Genomic DNA, 16,896 nt, shown 5'->3' on the forward strand with positions numbered 1-16,896 from the left:
TAGAATGGGTTTGTTGTTCAACCTCAGCCCAGGCTGAGATTTCCAAATCATTACCCAGTAAGCAATCTACAGGCAAGTTTGCTGACACTGCCACTCTCTTTGGGCCAGTGACACCTCCCCAGCTAAGATTGACTACTGCCATGGGATGATTGGTTTCTATGCCATCAATGTTTGTCACCTGATATTTGGCATCAGGTAAAAGTTGCCTTGAGGGGATTAGACATTCAGCCACCATGGTGATGCTAGCCCCTGTGTCTCTGAAGGCCTCAACTTTCAAGCCATTGATGAGGGGCTCCTGTCTATACTTGCTCAAAGTGTTTGGGCAAGCAGTGAAATTGGCAAACCCCATGCCAGTCTCATAGACATGAGTATCTGAGTTAGGGGACCTGGATAGGCCAGAGTCCACCTGTCCTCCAAAAGTAAACCCACCCAAATTCTTGGGGGTGCTCCCACCACCTGGGGGACCACTGCTAACAGTGACAGGAGGTGTTGGAGCCTTACCTAGAGGTATATTCTCCTTATTGCCATTCTTGGGACAACAGTTATCTGTTTTGTAATGCCCCACCTGTTTACAGGTATGACAATAAGGTTTTTTCTGGGTTGTAGAAGTGTCTTGGGACCCACCCCCATTCTTGGAGTTTTGGGGCCCTGGGGAAGTACTTTCCTTACTTTTATCCCCACCCTTCTCTTGAGGCTTGGTAGTCTCTTTCTTTTGGTCACCACCTTGATTCTTAGGCCTGATCCTGGTTCTGACCCATTTGTCTGCCCTCCTACCCAATTCTTGTGGGAAGGTCAGATCAGAGTCAACCAGGTGCTGATGTAGAAGCTGATTTTGCAATTACTTAAGATTTGCTCTCTCATAATTAAATTATACAATCCTGTATAGTCAGTAACCTTACTTCCCAGCAACCAGCCCTCCAGAGCCTTAGTGGCACATTCAACAAATTCAGACCAGTCCTGAGTCTGTGTCTTCTGGGTATCTCTGAACATTAACCTGTACTGTTCAGTGGTTAAGCCTAACCCATCAATCAGAGCACTCTTCAGGACCATATAGTTTGTAGAATCCCCATCACTAACTGTGAGGAGTCTGTCTCTGCCTCTACCTTCAAAGGAGAGCCACAAGATTGCTGCCCACTGCTCCTGAGGGATCTGCTGTACCATGCAGGCCCTCTCAAGTGCAGTCATCCATTTGTGGATGTCATCCCCAGCTTTGTAGGGGGGCACAATCTTACTCAGGTTTCTTGTGTCAAAAGACCTGTCTTTATCCTTCTGGATAGTGCTGCCACCAGTGGATCCTAGTCCACTCTCTCTAGGCTGTCTTGCTCTAGCAAGTTTCTCCTTGGCCAGGGCAACCTCTAACTCTTGCCTCTGGATCCTAAGCTCAGCCTCTCTCATCTTGGCCTCATGTTCCCTTCTCTGAGGGCTAGTCATCTCCTTTCTGGAGTGACCATGAGAACCTCTAGAAGCATGGGAGTTGTCAGAGTCACCTGAGTGAGTCCTTCTCCTCCTAGGCTTCTGGTTAAGTCCACCTGGGGGTCTGAATGGGTTGTTACCTGATTCATTCCTAAGTAAGCTTAAGTTAGCCTGGTTCAGTCTACTGACCAGCACCTGACTATTTCTGTCATCATCTGACTCACTGCTTTCCACCTCCTCCTCTTCCTCTTCATCTACCTGAGGAGCTCCAGTGGTGGAGGCTTCCTCATCTACCAGGATGATAGGGGCAGGGGTGTCTACAGTGTCATCCTCTGAAGGATGGCCTCCTTCAGCATTCCCTGTGGGGTTTGCTTTAGAGGGCTTTAGAGTCTCAGACTGGTCTAAGAGCTCTCTTAGGTGGTCTGTAGTAGGGGAAGGCCCTGTCTTCAGACCCCTTAAGACACAAAGCTGTCTTAATTCCTTAAAGGAAAAAATAGCAAATTTGGATGGTGCCCTTGGAGGGTCACTCTCAACAGAGACATTCCCAGTGGAACCCTCTGCTCCAGACATTGCTCTAGTGTGGGTGGATGTGTTGCAATCTACCTACACTGGTGTTTACCTACTAAACCTATCAAGTAGTTGTAGTTAGGGTGTGGTACTCCCTTTGCTCTACAACAACTAAGTTCAGTAGAACTTAAGTATACTAGTCTTGTTTTATATGTACCTAGCAGGTACCTGTATGATCTTTCAAATGATAATCTCAAAGATTGTAATGGTAAAACAACAGCAAGCTCAGATCCCAATCCGCTGCTCACCAATGTGAGAAGTTGGCCTGGTATATAATGCTCACTAATTCTTAGTGATCACTTTGTACTATGCCAAGCAACCCTTATGATGATGGTTGTAATTCAACCTTGTAGACCAGTTATCCTAGTGGTAACGTGGACAAAGCAGTCTTAGGCTAAACTCTGAAAGGCATGTGAAGCCAGCTGTTATACCATACACAACCCCCTTGAATACCAAATGAAAGGGACACCACACAGATATATATTGAAAATATATATTAATTTATTAACTATAAAATCCCCTGGACTCTTTATGAGCACAGAAGCACAAGCGTTAAATCACAAGACAGTTTAAAATACACAAAAGTTGCACAATATGGATGAGCCCTAGGGGCCACCTAAACCATATACTAAGAAAGTGGTATAAGAGATACCAATGGGAAAGTGAACAGGCCTAGGGCCTCGGGAATCGCTGGAGCTATTCGAGACTAGCAGTGACTAAGTCGGGAGAGGCCCACGGGACTCGGGTGCAGTGTTCAAAGTGCACGCACTTTCCAATGTAAAGTCTATGGTGCGTAAAAAGTACAAAGTTAGAAAGTTAGGAACCTTCCGAGTGACCTACGGAGCTAAAACTTAAGACACAGGCCCTTGAGATGTGTACCAGTGCAGGAGCACCGGCGGAGCTGAGTTACCTCACCCACAGGAAGCGGGTGCACAGGGTCGAAGTAGTGTCGGGTTTCGTCACGCTGGTCGATGGTGCTTGGAGCTGAAGATGCTGCAGGCGGCTCGATGTGAAGAGTTCCGGTGGATCCAAGGGTGGATCTGAAGATGTGAAGACCTGAAAGCAGAGGGGACAGTGTTCAAAGTCACTAGCCAGTGACTACCGTGGAACCAGATTGGAACCAGGCGATGTCGGGTGCAAACAGGCATTGTCGGGTAGCTTCTTTCTGCAGCCACGTGGATACCCGGGGTCGAGGACGTCCAGGAGTCGGTCACGAGCTGTCCCACACAGGCTTCTCGCTGTTGGCGGTGTCGGCAACTTGATCAGAGCAAACAGGCCTTGGCAAAGGCAAGCCAGGCAGAAGTTGAAAGATGCTTAACACTCGGACCAGCAAGGTCAGAGCGGGTGCTCCTTTTTACAGGAGCTTGGGTAGGTCTGGAGCAACCAGACCTGCTGTGTAAATCGTCGGTTTCGTCGCCAAGATGGCCGCTGACCACGTGGCTAGTGGCCGGGATGGCGCGTCGAGTGGCACAATGCAAAAGGGCCCCACGCAGATCGTGGAGATGCTGGAGGGCTGATCTTCGATGCAAGGGCTGCTCGGTGGTGGGGGTTCTCAGTCCCCAAAGCACAACTTCGAGGATGCCTCAGAAGCTGCGCAGTCAGCTTTTCGAGTGTCTTCCAAGAGGTCCGGTCCCACGTCACTCGGTGCCTCCACGGGTCCCTTCTTTGCAGGGACTGTGGATCGGGCCCTGAGAGGTCTGGGAGTCTGGTTCTTGTCGGGCTCTGGGCTCGGGCTCCGGCGGGAGGCGGCGGCAAAGCAGACGTCGAGTTGCTGGTTGGTACCTGTGTTCACAGGGTGGCCACTCCTAGGCCACAAGGGAGATTCTCTTCAGTCTTCTGTGCAGCAGAATGTCGAAGTCCAGTCTTCTTCTTCGTGTAAAGTTGATTCAGGATGATCTGCTGTGCAATGGCACTGCTCCCACTCTTATTCCCAATCTGAGGGGTGGATCACCTACTAGGTCCCTCCTCTGGGAGGAACCAGGAAGGGGGGCGGTTACACCCCCTTTCCTTTGTCCAGTTCCGCGCCAAGCCTGGGTCTGGAAAGTCCCAGGACCGGTTTGGACTGGCCTATGCACGGGGACACCTTGTGTGCCCCGGGCATGTCTGATTCTATTCAGCCCTGTCCTACCCAATACACAAAACCCTGTCTGGGGTGGTGCTCGCACCTCCCAAGGCAGGAAACCCTTTGTCCAGGCCACCATCTGCCGAGTTTCGGTCAGCAGCAGGAGGCCAGACTCGTGTCTGTGGTGGCAGCATCCATTTTGTGATGCTGAGGCTCTGTTTAACTTTACCCGGGGTTAAGGCTACACACATGTCGTGTCCCTCTAGAAGGGTGGAATGCTATCCCTGTCGCCAGAATTGGCGAGGGGATAGTATTCCAATTCGTATGACACCTTACTCGACATGTTTTGATAAAGCCAAACCAAAGATAGCATATAACCGCGAGGATTATAATGCACTTAAGAGTATATGGTATGGCAATATCCCAGAACAGCTTAGGGAGTGGTTCCCGACAGCTGCAGACAGGCTCAGCTCACGCTAGAGCACCATCTCACATATTTCCAAGCACTCGGCCTCCAGGATTGATGAGGCCTTCCATAGGAGTGGCTGATAGGAACATATGTGTCCAGTTTAGGGTTAGATATAGGGATACTATATCTAAGCAAGAGGTGATTACACCAACTTACCCCAGCTGAGTGATCAGCCAGTTGTGTCAAATATGGAGGCCAGGCCAGGGGTGGCACAATACATGCTGCAGCCCCTGGTAGGCCTTGGCTACACCTATGCCCTGGGTACCTATGGTACACTGTTACAGGGGCCTATAAGGTGAACCAATTCCAATTGTGTTATGCACCTAGGGTACATGGAGTCCATTTTAAGGAGAGAGCAATCAGCCTGGGGCCCTGAATAGCAGGATCCCAGGCCAACTAAGTCAAAAACCAGCTAAACACCAGGCAAAAAGTTTGGGGGTAACCATAGTCAGATATCCACCTTCCTACACAGGGAAGGTCCACAGACAACATTCCTCCTATGGAAATGGAACATCCAAGGGACAAGGCATCTCCCATGGACAGTGGCGCTATCAAGGACAGGCATACATCACCCCTCGATGCACTGAGGCTGTTGTTGTTGAGGGAACGGAATACAGATGTCTCCGCGGTGGAGTCACCCCTTACCTCCACTCCCATCAGGGCCCGTCAGGAGCGGAGGAAGGTGGACCCTGTAGTAGCATCCCCCATTACACATGTTGCAGAGGCCAGAAGGCAGCCACACAGCAAACTACAAGCAGGCTCCTGCACGTCCCCAGAGAGCATTCCCCCGGCAGCAGATGCACCACCCATGGTGGGTGATATTTCTTTTCAGTCCGACCCACTTGCCAGTCCTGTCCTGTCCAGGGTGCAGTCAAATATCCCAAAGAAACGTAGACACACAGCATTGACACATGCCCACCCCGATGTCGGTCAAGTGCAACTATCCCCCGCTCCCAGAGACACCCTTCCTCCTGGCCCATACAGCCCTGTGGCTCATCATTTCAGTGGTCCCAGTGGCGCAGCTGCAGTTGACTCGCATGTGTCAGATAGTGGCACTGTGTCTGTTGTTTGCTGTCATGCATCATGTAGTAGCACTGTATCAGTTGTGCCCTCTCCTGTTTCTGGTGCTGGCAGTGTGTCTGGGTCTATGGCCCATGTGTCAGTCACTCGGGCTGTGGCTGTGTCTCACACTCCTGTTTGTGGTGCTGGCAGTGTATCTGGGTCTGTGGGCCATGTGTCTGTCACTCGGGCTGTGGCTGTGTCTCACACTCCTGTTTGTGGTGCTGGCAGTGTATCTGGGTCTGTGGCCCATGTGCCTGTCACTCGGGCTGTGGCTGTGTCTCACACTCCTGTTTGTGGTGCTGGCAGTTGTCACCGGGTCAAAAATCTCGCCCCCTTCTACTAATTAATTGTTATTTCAATCCAAACAAGTATCAATCCTCCCAGGCCATGGAATCACTCATTTCAATTTTGGAAGATCTTTTAATAAATTGGAAGGACCAAGACGTAATAATCGCGGGCGACTTTAATCACAGAGGCTTGGGTTTAATTTCGGAGGCTCCATCAAGCAAGAAGTCAGCCCTACTGACTGAATTTCTCGCAAATTTTAAGCTGCACTCCACCCATAGAATACAAAAAAAGACCCAACCTGAATGGACCCCCATTCCGACCTTTAGAAATGTCTCTACTATAGACTACATCTTTATCAATGAAGGGCTTGTCCACAATCTTTGCAACTTCACAGTGGACGACAGAGAGGAAAGCGATCATAGGCCCCTCCGCGCCACATTCAATCTGGCGCGGGTACAAGCAGAATTACAAGTAGTTATTGGAACTACCACGGGGGAGGAACATCACAAAGTGCTTAAAAGAATAAAATGGTCAATCAATCTCAGACATAGCCTGATAGACTATGTAGCTAGAAGAGAGGAAGAACCTAACCCAGTTCAAACTAAGAACCCCATTCACCTCTGGGAAACTCTGACCTCCGATTTATTGGAACGTCTGGGCAATAACCGTCACCCAAGAAGTCGCCAATTCCACTCTAATTCTCGCTGTGTAACATCGTGGTGCCTGTCACAGTGTAAGCGAGATCTAAATAAGGCAATTAGGGCACAAAAGAAAGGCACTCATCTGACAGGGAGATACTCCATTGCTGCTCTGCGAACTGACTATAAAAAGAAAGTCTGGGCCCACAAAAAACGGCAGACTGAACAGAATTGGTTGACTGTGTTCTCCTTAATTAAAGGAAATGACAATAGCAAGCTTTGGCGTTTCATCAACAGTCTGACCCCTAGAGGAGAGCAAAAGGAAATTAGTGTTGCAGGGAAAGTGTGGGAACAGCATGCCAAGGGGCTGTATACCTGCGAGTCAAATCATGCCACTACAGGAAGTCGTGCGTGGTCCAAGGTGGCGGCGGAAATTATCGAACCCGAAAGAGTTACGTCAGAAGGCGTAAATCGGACCTGCACCAGATCGTTCACAGAAATGGAGGTACTAAAGTGCATCAAGGCCATTAGAACTGATGGCGCTCCAGGCCCAAATAGGATTCCGGCCCAGGTTCTGAAAACTGCCTCAGCCTTTTTTGCATCCAGACTTACCCCTTTATTTAACCATTCTTTTGCCACGGCAACGTTGCCATCCTCTTGGAAAGGTTCTATTCTATTCCCCATCTACAAAAAGGGGGACCACACGAACCCGGCCAATTATAGGCTTATAGCTCTCCTCGACGTAGAAGCAAAGATATATGCCCGCCTTCTTCTCAGGGATCTGGAGGACTGGGTGGACAAGAACGGTATTCTCCCGCCCACACAGACCGGCTTTAGGGCTCACAGCTCCACTCTTGACAACATCTTAGCCCTTTCCTACCTTGCGAAGAAGGCCAATATGAGGAACAAACCGCCCCTGTTCTGCTGTTTCATAGACTACTCCACAGCCTTTGATCGAGTGAACAGGGGCCGGCTCTGGGCAAAACTCGACTCGTGGGGGTTACCACAGGCTCTACTAAAAGCTATAAAAGCGCTCTATGAGGGCACCTGGGTCAAGGTGAAGCTAAGCCCTACAATAACAACTGCAAGAATTGAAACCAACTCGGGCCTCAAGCAGGGGTGCGTCTTGGCCCCCATGCTTTTCAACTTGTATACTGCGGACATGGGACAGCTCTGAAAGATGCCAACTTAGCACCTCCAAAACTGGGGAGGCTCGTCTTGGGAACACTCCAGTATGCAGACGACACGGTGATCATGGACCACACTAGGGTGGGGCTCCAAAGAGCCCTAAGCAGTTTGGCATCATACAATAAGTCAAATGACTTACGGATCAACGTGGGCAAGACCAAAATTGTCATTTTTGGCAAATACCCCTTCAAAAAAGAAGCTTCATGGTCTCTGGGGGAGCACCGTATCGTCACCGCCCCATCCTACAACTATCTGGGCACCTGGGTCTCTGAGAGTGCCTCTGCAGCCAGACATCTGAAGGAGCGTAAACCTAAAATTGACAAAACCATTCTGTCGCTAAGACGCTTAAGCCACTGCTTGGACAGTCCCTCAGCAGAACCAATGTTGACAGTGCTCCGGGCAAAACTGATCCCTGCCATTGCATATGGGCACATAGCCTACCCTGGTGCATTTGACAAAGTGGTCAACGCGGCCCAGGCGAAAGCCTATAAGTTGGTGCTACAGGCCCCTAGATACGCAAGGAACACTAGATTAAGGCTAGAAATAGGCCTTAAGCGACCGGAGCTGGTATTACTGGGGGACCTTTTAAAACTCTATATTAGAGTATTGAAAGCACCAGTACATTCGCTAAAGCACTCTCTAAGATCAATCTTTGATGAGGTGGGCTCCCCCTGGTACTTAAAGGTAGGACAAGCCATTGCAGCATTGAAAATCGAAAAAAGGAGTTTGCCCCTGCACGAAATTCCTTTCTCAGCCTGGGCCCAAGCTGTTAAGCGCCAAGTCCGGATTATCTCCTTTGAACTTGACCTTGCATCTCTTCGGCAAAATCCACTAACTCAGGCCCTGGACAAATCATATATTCCAGGTAAACCCCAACCTTACCTGCAAGATCCGGTATCCACTTACGCAAGAAAGAAAATTTTGTACTTTCGACTTTTGGCCCTCAGGATCATGGACTTCAACCCCAAATGGGCCCGTACGGATGGCACCTTGGCCTGTCGCCTATGCAATTACCGTAGGGAATCCTGGCTACACTTGCTGTGCTGCTGCACAAAGCTGGCCAATGACCGCCATCGCTTGCTGCTTCCGATTTTAAGGAACACGGCCCATAGAACTTGTAGAGAGGCCTCGGACTGGTGCCTCTCAGTCTCCACGACCTGTTTGCTAGCCAGAGTTGGGAAATGTATACACCAGGTAAAAATGGCACTCGACTCCCACTTAACGGTATTTTCTGCAAAGTAACTGGAAGCCTTCTGTCCCAGTTATTGAACTTGGTCTGGTTTAAAGATCCACGAAGAATCCATCTTTCGTCAACAGCCCTTGGTACATGGATTGACTCTACCCAAATGTGCCCCCCTTTATCAGCTGGGAAACACTTGTATAACCTATGCATCACTCCTTTTTAAAAAACCCAGTTTTGGACATCCAATCAGGACTAATATGTTAGTATTTTAACTTAAAGTGACTCTCACTTTTATGTTTGGATGGGACTTGAGAGTGGGGGAGTCGGGACGTTCATAAAGCTTTTTATTCTTTTCTTTTCTTATTTCTTTCATTTTTACACTGTAAAGATTTTAATTAATCATGCAGTTTATTAATAAAATTGTCATAGGTAAAAAATTGGTGCTGGCAGTGTATCTGGGTCTGTGGCACATGTGTCAGTCACTCGGGCTGTGGCTGTGTCTCACACTCCTGTATCAGGTGCTGTCAGTGTGTCTGGGTCTGTGGCTCACGTGTCAGTCACTTCATCTGTGGCTGTGTGTCACACTCCTGTTTGTGGTGCTGGCAGTGTATCTGGGTCTGTGGCGCATGTGTCAGTCACTCGAGCCGTGGCTGTGTCTCACACTCCAGTTTCTGGTGCTGGAAGTCTGTCCGATGCAGGTACTTCACGCAATCCACCTGATAGTGTGATGTGAGGTGCTGTTGACTTCACTCACATGTCATTGGACATGGTGTGTACATTGTCCATTGTAAACAGTCTTCCACTGCTGTGGTCCTTGGGACGGGTTCATTGTGATTCGTACTTGTGGTGCCTCAGATGTCCCTGCTCTGGTGTCCACAATGCCCTGTTGCTGTTCTGATACTGCTGTCTGCCCTCTCATGTACTGCCTTTGATGTCCCTGCTCTGGTGTCCACAATGCACTGTTGCTGTTCTGATACTGCTGTCTGCCCTCTCATGTACTGCCTCTGATGTCCCTGCTCTGGTGTCCACAATGCCCTGTTGCTGTTCTGATACTGCTGTCTGCCCTCTCATGTACTGCCTATGATGTACCTGTGCCTTGCCATGGACTGTTGATGCACATAGCCCCTCTCATGTGCTGCCTCTGATGGACCTTTTGAGTGCGATGGACTGTTGGTGCACTTAGCCCCTCTCAGGTACTGCCTCTGATGTACCTGTGCCTTGCCATGGACTGTTGATGCACGTAGCCCCTCTCCTGTGCTGCCTCTGATGGACCTTTTGAGTGCAATGGACTGTTGGTGCACTTAGCCCCTCTCATGTGCTGCCTCTGATGTACCTGCTCTGGTGTCCACAATGCCTTGTTGCTGTTCTGATACTGCTGTCTGCCCTCTCATGTGCTGCCTCTGATGTACCTGCTCTGGTGTCCACAATGCCCTGTTGCTGTTCTGATACTGCATTGTGCCCTCTCATGTGCTGCCTCTGATGTACCTGCTCTGGTGTCCACAATGCCCTGTTGCTGTTCTGATACTGCATTGTGCCCTCTCATGTGCTGCCTCTGATGTACCTGCTCTGGTGTCCACAATGCCCTGTTGCTGTTCTGATACTGCTGTCTGCCCTGGATGTATGACGTTACAACACATACTTTTACCACGCATACCTTTACAACGCGATATTTACAATGAATACCGTTACAATGCATAGCGCTTAGAGGTGCTGGATAGTGGTAAGTATAATTTTCTATTCCAACTCCAGTCCCCATGGACACTAGGGAAGGTGTTGGATAGAAAATTAAACTTATTCCCTATCCTAGAGCGCCCCCCAGCGCAAAGCGTTGTAATGGTATGCGTGGTAATGCCTGTGTTGTAATGGTAGTGCGTTGTAAAAACTTTGTTGTAAACGTTGCATACCGTCTGCCCTCTCATGTACTGCCTCTGATGACCCTGCTCTGGTGTCCACAATGCCCTGTTGCTGTTCTGATACTGCTGTCTGCCCTCTCATGTACTGCCTCTGATGTACCTGTGCCTTGCCATGGACTGTTGATGCACATAGCCCCTCTCATGTGCTGCCTCTTATGGACCTTTTGAGTGCAATGGACTGTTGGTGCACTTAGCCCCTCTCATGTGCTGCCTCTGATGTCCCTGCTCTGGTGTCCACAATGCCCTGTTGCTGTTCTGATACTGCTGTCTGCCCTCTCATATACTGCCTCTGATGTCCCTGCTCTGGTGTCCACAATGCCCTGTTGCTGTTCTGATACTGCTGTCCGCCCTCTCATGTACTGCCTCTGATGTACCTGTGCCTTGCCATGGACTGTTGATGCGCGTAGCCCCTCTCATGTGCTGCCTCTGATGGACCATTTGAGTGCAATGAACTGTTGGTGCACTTAGCCCCTCTCAGGTACTGCCTCTGATGTACCTGTGCCTTGCCATGGACTGTTGATGCACGTAGCCCCTCTCATGTGCTGCCTCTGATGGACCTTTTGAGTGCAATGGACTGTTGGTGCACTTAGCCCCTCTCATGTGCTGCCTCTGATGGACCTTTTGAGTGCAATGGACTGTTGGTGCACTTAGCCCCTCTCATGTGCTGCCTCTGATGTACCTGCTCTGGTGTCCACAATGCCCTGTTGCTGTTCTGTTACTGCTGTCTGCCCTCTCATGTGCTGCCTCTGATGTACCTGCTCTGGTATCCACAATGCCCTGTTGCTATTCTGATACTGCATTGTGCCCTCTCATGTGCTGCCTCTGATGTACCTGATCTGGTGTCCACAATGCCCTGTTGCTGTTCTGATACTGCTGTCTGCCCTCTCATGTACTGCCCCTGATGTACCTGTGCCTTGCCATGGACTGTTGATGCACGTAGCCCCTCTCATGTGCTGCCTCTGATGTACCTGCTCTGGTGTCCACAATGCCCTGTTGCTGTTCTGATACTGCATTGTGCCCTCTCATGTGCTGCCTCTGATGTACCTGCTCTGGTGTCCACAATGCCCTGTTGCTGTTCTGATACTGCATTGTGCCCTCTCATGTGCTGCCTCTGATGTACCTGCTTTGGTGTCCACAATGCCCTGTTGCTGTTCTGATGATGCTGTCTGCCCTCTCATGTGCAGCCTCCGATGTACCTGCTCTGGTGTCCACAATGCCCTGTTGCTGTTCTGATACTGCTGTCTGCCCTCTCATGTACTGCCTCTGATGTCCCTGATCTGGTGTCCACAATGCCCTGTTGCTGTTCTGATACTGCTGTCTGCCCTCTCATGTACTGCCTCTGATGTACCTGTGCCTTGCCATGGACTGTTGATGCACGTAGCCCCTCTCACGTTCTGCCTCTGATGGACCTTTTGAGTGCAATGGACTATTGGTGCACTTAGCCCCTCTCATGTGCTGCCTCTGATGTCCCTGCTCTGGTGCCCACAATGCCCTGTTGCTGTTCTGATACTGCTGTCTGCCCTCTCATGTACTGCCTCTGATGTCCCTGCTCTGGTGTCCACAATGCCCTGTTGCTGTTCTGATACTGCTGTCTGTCCTCTCATCTACTGCCTCTGATGTACCTGTGCCTTGCCATGGACTGTTGATGCACGTAGCCCCTCTCATGTGCTGCCTCTGATGACCTTTTGAGTGCAATGGCCTGTTGGTGCACTTAGCCCCTCTCATGTGCTGCCTCTGATGGACCTTTTGAGTGCAATGGACTGTTGGTGCACTTAGCCCCTCTCATGTGCTGCCGCTGATGTACCTGCTCTGGTGTCCACAATGCCCTGTTGCTGTTCTGATACTGCTGTCTGCCCTCTCATGTGCTGCCTCTGATGTACCTGCTCTGGTGTCCAAAATGCCCTGTTGCTGTTCTGATACTGCATTGTGCCCTCTCATGTGCTGCCCCTGATGTACCTGCTCTGGTGTCCACACTGCCCTGTTGCTGTTCTGATACTGCTGTCTGCCCTCTCATGTACTGACTCTGATGTCCCTGCTCAGGTGTCCACAATGCCCTGTTGCTGTTCTGATACTGCTGTCTGCCCTCTCATCTACTGCCTCTGATGTACCTGTGCCTTGCCATGGACTGTTGATGCATGTAGCCCCTCTCATGTGCTGCCTCTGATGTCCCTGCTCTGGTGTCCACAATGCCCTGTTGCTGTTCTGATACTGCATTGTGTCCTCTCATGTGCTGCCTCTGATGTACCTGCTCTGGTGTACACAATGCCCTGTTGCTGTTCTGATACTGCATTGTGTCCTCTCATGTGCTGCCTCTGATGTACCTGCTCTGGTGTACACAATGCCCTGTTGCTGTTCTGATACTGCATTGTGCCCTCTCATGTGCTGCCTCTGATGTACCTGCTCTGGTGTCCACAATGCCCTGTTGCTGTTCTGATACTGCATTGTGCCCTCTCATGTGCTGCCTCTGATGTACCTGCTCTGGTGTCCACAATGCCCTGTTGGTGTTCTGATACTGCTGTCTGCCCTCTCAGGTACTGCCTCTGATGTACCTGTGCCTTGCCATGAACTGTTGATGCGCGTAGCCCCTCTCATGTACTGCCTCTGATGTACCTGCTCTGGTGTCCACAATGCCCTGTTGCTGTTCTGATACTGCTGTCTGCCCTGTCATGTACTGCCTCTAATGTACCTGTGCCTTGCCATGGACTGTTGATGCACGTAGCCCCTCTCATGTGCTGCCTCTGATGGACCTTTTGAGTGCAATGGACTGTTGGTGCACTTAGCCTCTCTCATGTACTGCCTCTGATGTACCTGTGCCTTGCCATGGACTGTTGATGCACGTAGCCCCTCTCATGTGCTGCCTCTGATGGACCTCTTGAGTGCAATGGACTGTTGGTGCACTTAGACCCTCTCATGTGCTGCCTCTGATGGACCTTTTGAGTGCAATGGACTGTTGGTGCACTTAGCCCCTCTCATGTGCTGCCTCTGATGTACCTGCTGGGTGTCCACAATGCCCTGTTGTTGTTCTGATACTGCTGTCTGCCCTCTCATGTACTGCCTCTGATGTCCCTGCTCTGGTGTCCACAATGCCCCGTTGCTGTTCTGATACTGCTGTCTGCCCTCTCATGTACTGCCTCTGATGTACCTGCTCTGGTGTCCACAATGCCCTGTTGCTGTTCTGATACTGCTGTCTGCCCTCTCATGTGCTGCCTCTGATGTACCTTCTCTGGTGTCCACAATGCCCTGTTGCTGTTCTTATACTGCTGTCTGCCCTCTCATGTGCTGCCTCTGATGTACCTGCTCTGGTGTCCACAATGCCCTGTTGCTGTTCTGATAATGCTGTCTGCCCTCTCATGTGCTGCCTCTGATGTACCTGCTCTGGTGTCCACAATGCCCTGTTGCTGTTCTGATACTGCTGTCTGCCCTCTCATGTGCTGCCTCTGATGTACCTGCTCTGGTGTCCACTATGCCCATGCTCAAGCCTACACTGTGATGTTACCCCGATTATGTGTAAATAAACTTGTCGATCATGTGTCGTGGTTTGTCGGAGTCATTCCTGCGTGTGTGATGCAGGTGTGTATTTGTATTTACTTCAAGTCAGTGGGTTCAGATACATGACACTCCCCCCTCCCTACGTCATGACCCTTGCAGGTGCTCCCCTCCACACGAATCAGTGGGTGCAGATACATGTCACTCCCCCCTCCCTACGTCACGACCCTTGCAGGTGCTCCCCTCCACACGAATCAGTGGGTTCAGATACATGTCACTCCCCCCTCCCTACGTCACGGCCCTTGCAGGTACTCCTCTCCAGACAGCGAATGGTTTGTAGCCTACCTGCGTCGTCCTCGATGATGGGCCAAGACTAGGACGTGGTGGATCGCGTAGAGTATCGGGTAAGCGTGTAGTGCTGGGTCCATGTCGGCGAGCGGCTCGTGGTGGGTATGTTCGCTGTGGGGCATCCGCAGTGTTTAGGCAGGTTGTTTTTCCGCAGCGCTTTTATGTGTATTTTCCGCCATCTTGATTTGGAGGATGGTCCTAGACGTCAGTCCGTACGGCGGAGTCTCTGGATTGGTAAGGTCCGCCGCGTGGTCGGGTGTAGTTGGGCGGCGGAGCGTGATCTTCCGTCGCGGACGGATTTTGGCCCATCTTTCCTATCCTGATCTGGCGGACGGAGTGTCCGCGACGGGCGGACGCAGAATAGACATGTTCCGCATACTCCGGGGCTGCGGAGGCACTTCCGTCCGCCTTCCTTATGAGCCCCTAAGTGTGGTATTTTTTCTAGTTTTGAAATACCGACTAATGGATTTTTTGAATCTGTAATGATGATAACTGAAATGTTATATTTACTAAATAAATAAATCAATTACATTAAATTGTTAATAAAACCCTTTAACTCACACCAACTTTCGTGTACTGATTCTTTTAAAGCCTAAGTAGACCTCACTGTTCATCGTATTTTATATACATGATTGCTCCTTATTATCTCTCCTTGTCAGCGAACAAAGGTCTATACGACCAATAGCAGGGTTATTTAATGATTATACTCAATGATTAGGATACAAGAATCCCCGCTCCGGCACAGAGCAGCAACCAAAGATACTGTGCTGCGTGAAAGGAAGAGAGCTGAACAGCCCCCTATTAACTAAGATATGTCACTATTTTTCTCTCTACCTGCACTGGTGCCCTTGAGGCTGCCATGCATCAATGCACACATGCTTGCGCCACAGTGCATAGGTGAGTGCATTCTGTAACCAATACTTTTTGTACTGTAAGGGGAGCAATTTTCTTTTAGTAAAATGTCAATCCATTAACAATCGTTATGCTTTTTGATCATGCTGCACAATGCAGCACCCATGCAAAGTAGGAAACAAGGAGTAATGAGAAATTTCCTAGTTCACACAAAGGAAAGTTTCAATTCTATTAAGGACGCGGAGGCGAGGATTTTGCTAGTCCTTTCTCCATTTTATTGGACAGCACGTTAAAAGATAAAAGAAAAAAACATAAACCATGAACTACCCTAACCAACATGGCAGCGGTAGTCATGGTGATACAGTAACCAATCAGAGTCCATAACAATAGCAGAAAGGAATCCCACGTCGGTAGTCCTTCCTCTTTCGCTGCTGCCGGTGGAAAGAAGTCCTCTACCCTCTAGTCCGTTTTCTGATCGGAGCCTAGGGAAGAGAAAAAATAATAATATCTCGTCCAGAACAATGCTGAAGAATCAAACACATTGCAATGGAAAATGAGCAAAAACAACTGCAAGAGAAGCAGGAAATATGCAGTAAAACATATTCAGTCAAACGTACACATCAATACATATGAAAAAGAATCCTTCCCTCGAATGAAGAACAAAAGCTTGGAGTGCATAGGTTGGGGAGGGAAGGCTGGATAAGCCAGGGTGGGAAAATCCTCGCCACCGCGTCCTTAATAGAATTGAAACTTTCCTTTGTGTGAACTAGGAAATTTCTCATTCTATGTCAGGAAGCGGAGGCGAGGATGTTGATTGTTTAAAGCTTACTCACCACCTACGTTCCCTCACACAGTCAGGAAGCCGCGCCGCCGGCCGCTTTGAAAGAAGCGAGCGGCGCGAATGCGGCGGACCGGTCGTGAGGCGTGCAGGTAAGGAGGTGGGGGGAGGGCTTGTGGCGCTTGAGGCTATGAGGGAGGGCGGGGTAGACTCTGGCCTTTTGTTTAAGTATTGCTGTTAATCAGAGCCCTTTCACGGGCTCCGATTAACAGTAATACTTAAACAAAAGGCCAGAGTCTTCCCCGCGCTTCCCTAACAAAAGAGTAGACAGTTTCCAAACACACGCTGTGTTTACACAGCCTACGCTTTTGTTAGGAAAGCTTGTTAACTGACTGCACCACAAGGGGCCTGTGAGCTGATTCTGACGTGTCCACTGAAGGGTTGAGCCAGAGGTCTAGCTGTAGTGGAGGTCGTCGTCTTGGTACCACGAGCCAATAACATGCCGAAATTTCACAGGAGGCGATAGCATAGCTGCCAAGGTCTGAGATTGCCTAGTGTGACATTTTAATAATTTCAGTTCAATTATGAGTGACATTCCAGCGAATATGAGTGACACTTTTTTGCAAGCAAAATCAAGCAAAGAAGACTA

The 16,896-nt window shown here is 49.9% G+C and overlaps 1 pseudogene; it reads right to left on the reverse strand.

Annotated features, from left to right (window-relative positions):
• Positions 1–15,928: 15,928 nt before the first annotated feature.
• LOC147683249 (uncharacterized) overlaps positions 15,929–16,896 on the reverse strand; it is a 49,610-nt pseudogene continuing 48,642 nt past the window's right edge.

The sequence above is a fragment of the Lissotriton vulgaris genome, chromosome 11 (assembly GCF_964263255.1).
Source record: "Lissotriton vulgaris chromosome 11, aLisVul1.2, whole genome shotgun sequence".
Lineage (NCBI taxonomy): Eukaryota > Metazoa > Chordata > Amphibia > Caudata > Salamandridae > Lissotriton > Lissotriton vulgaris.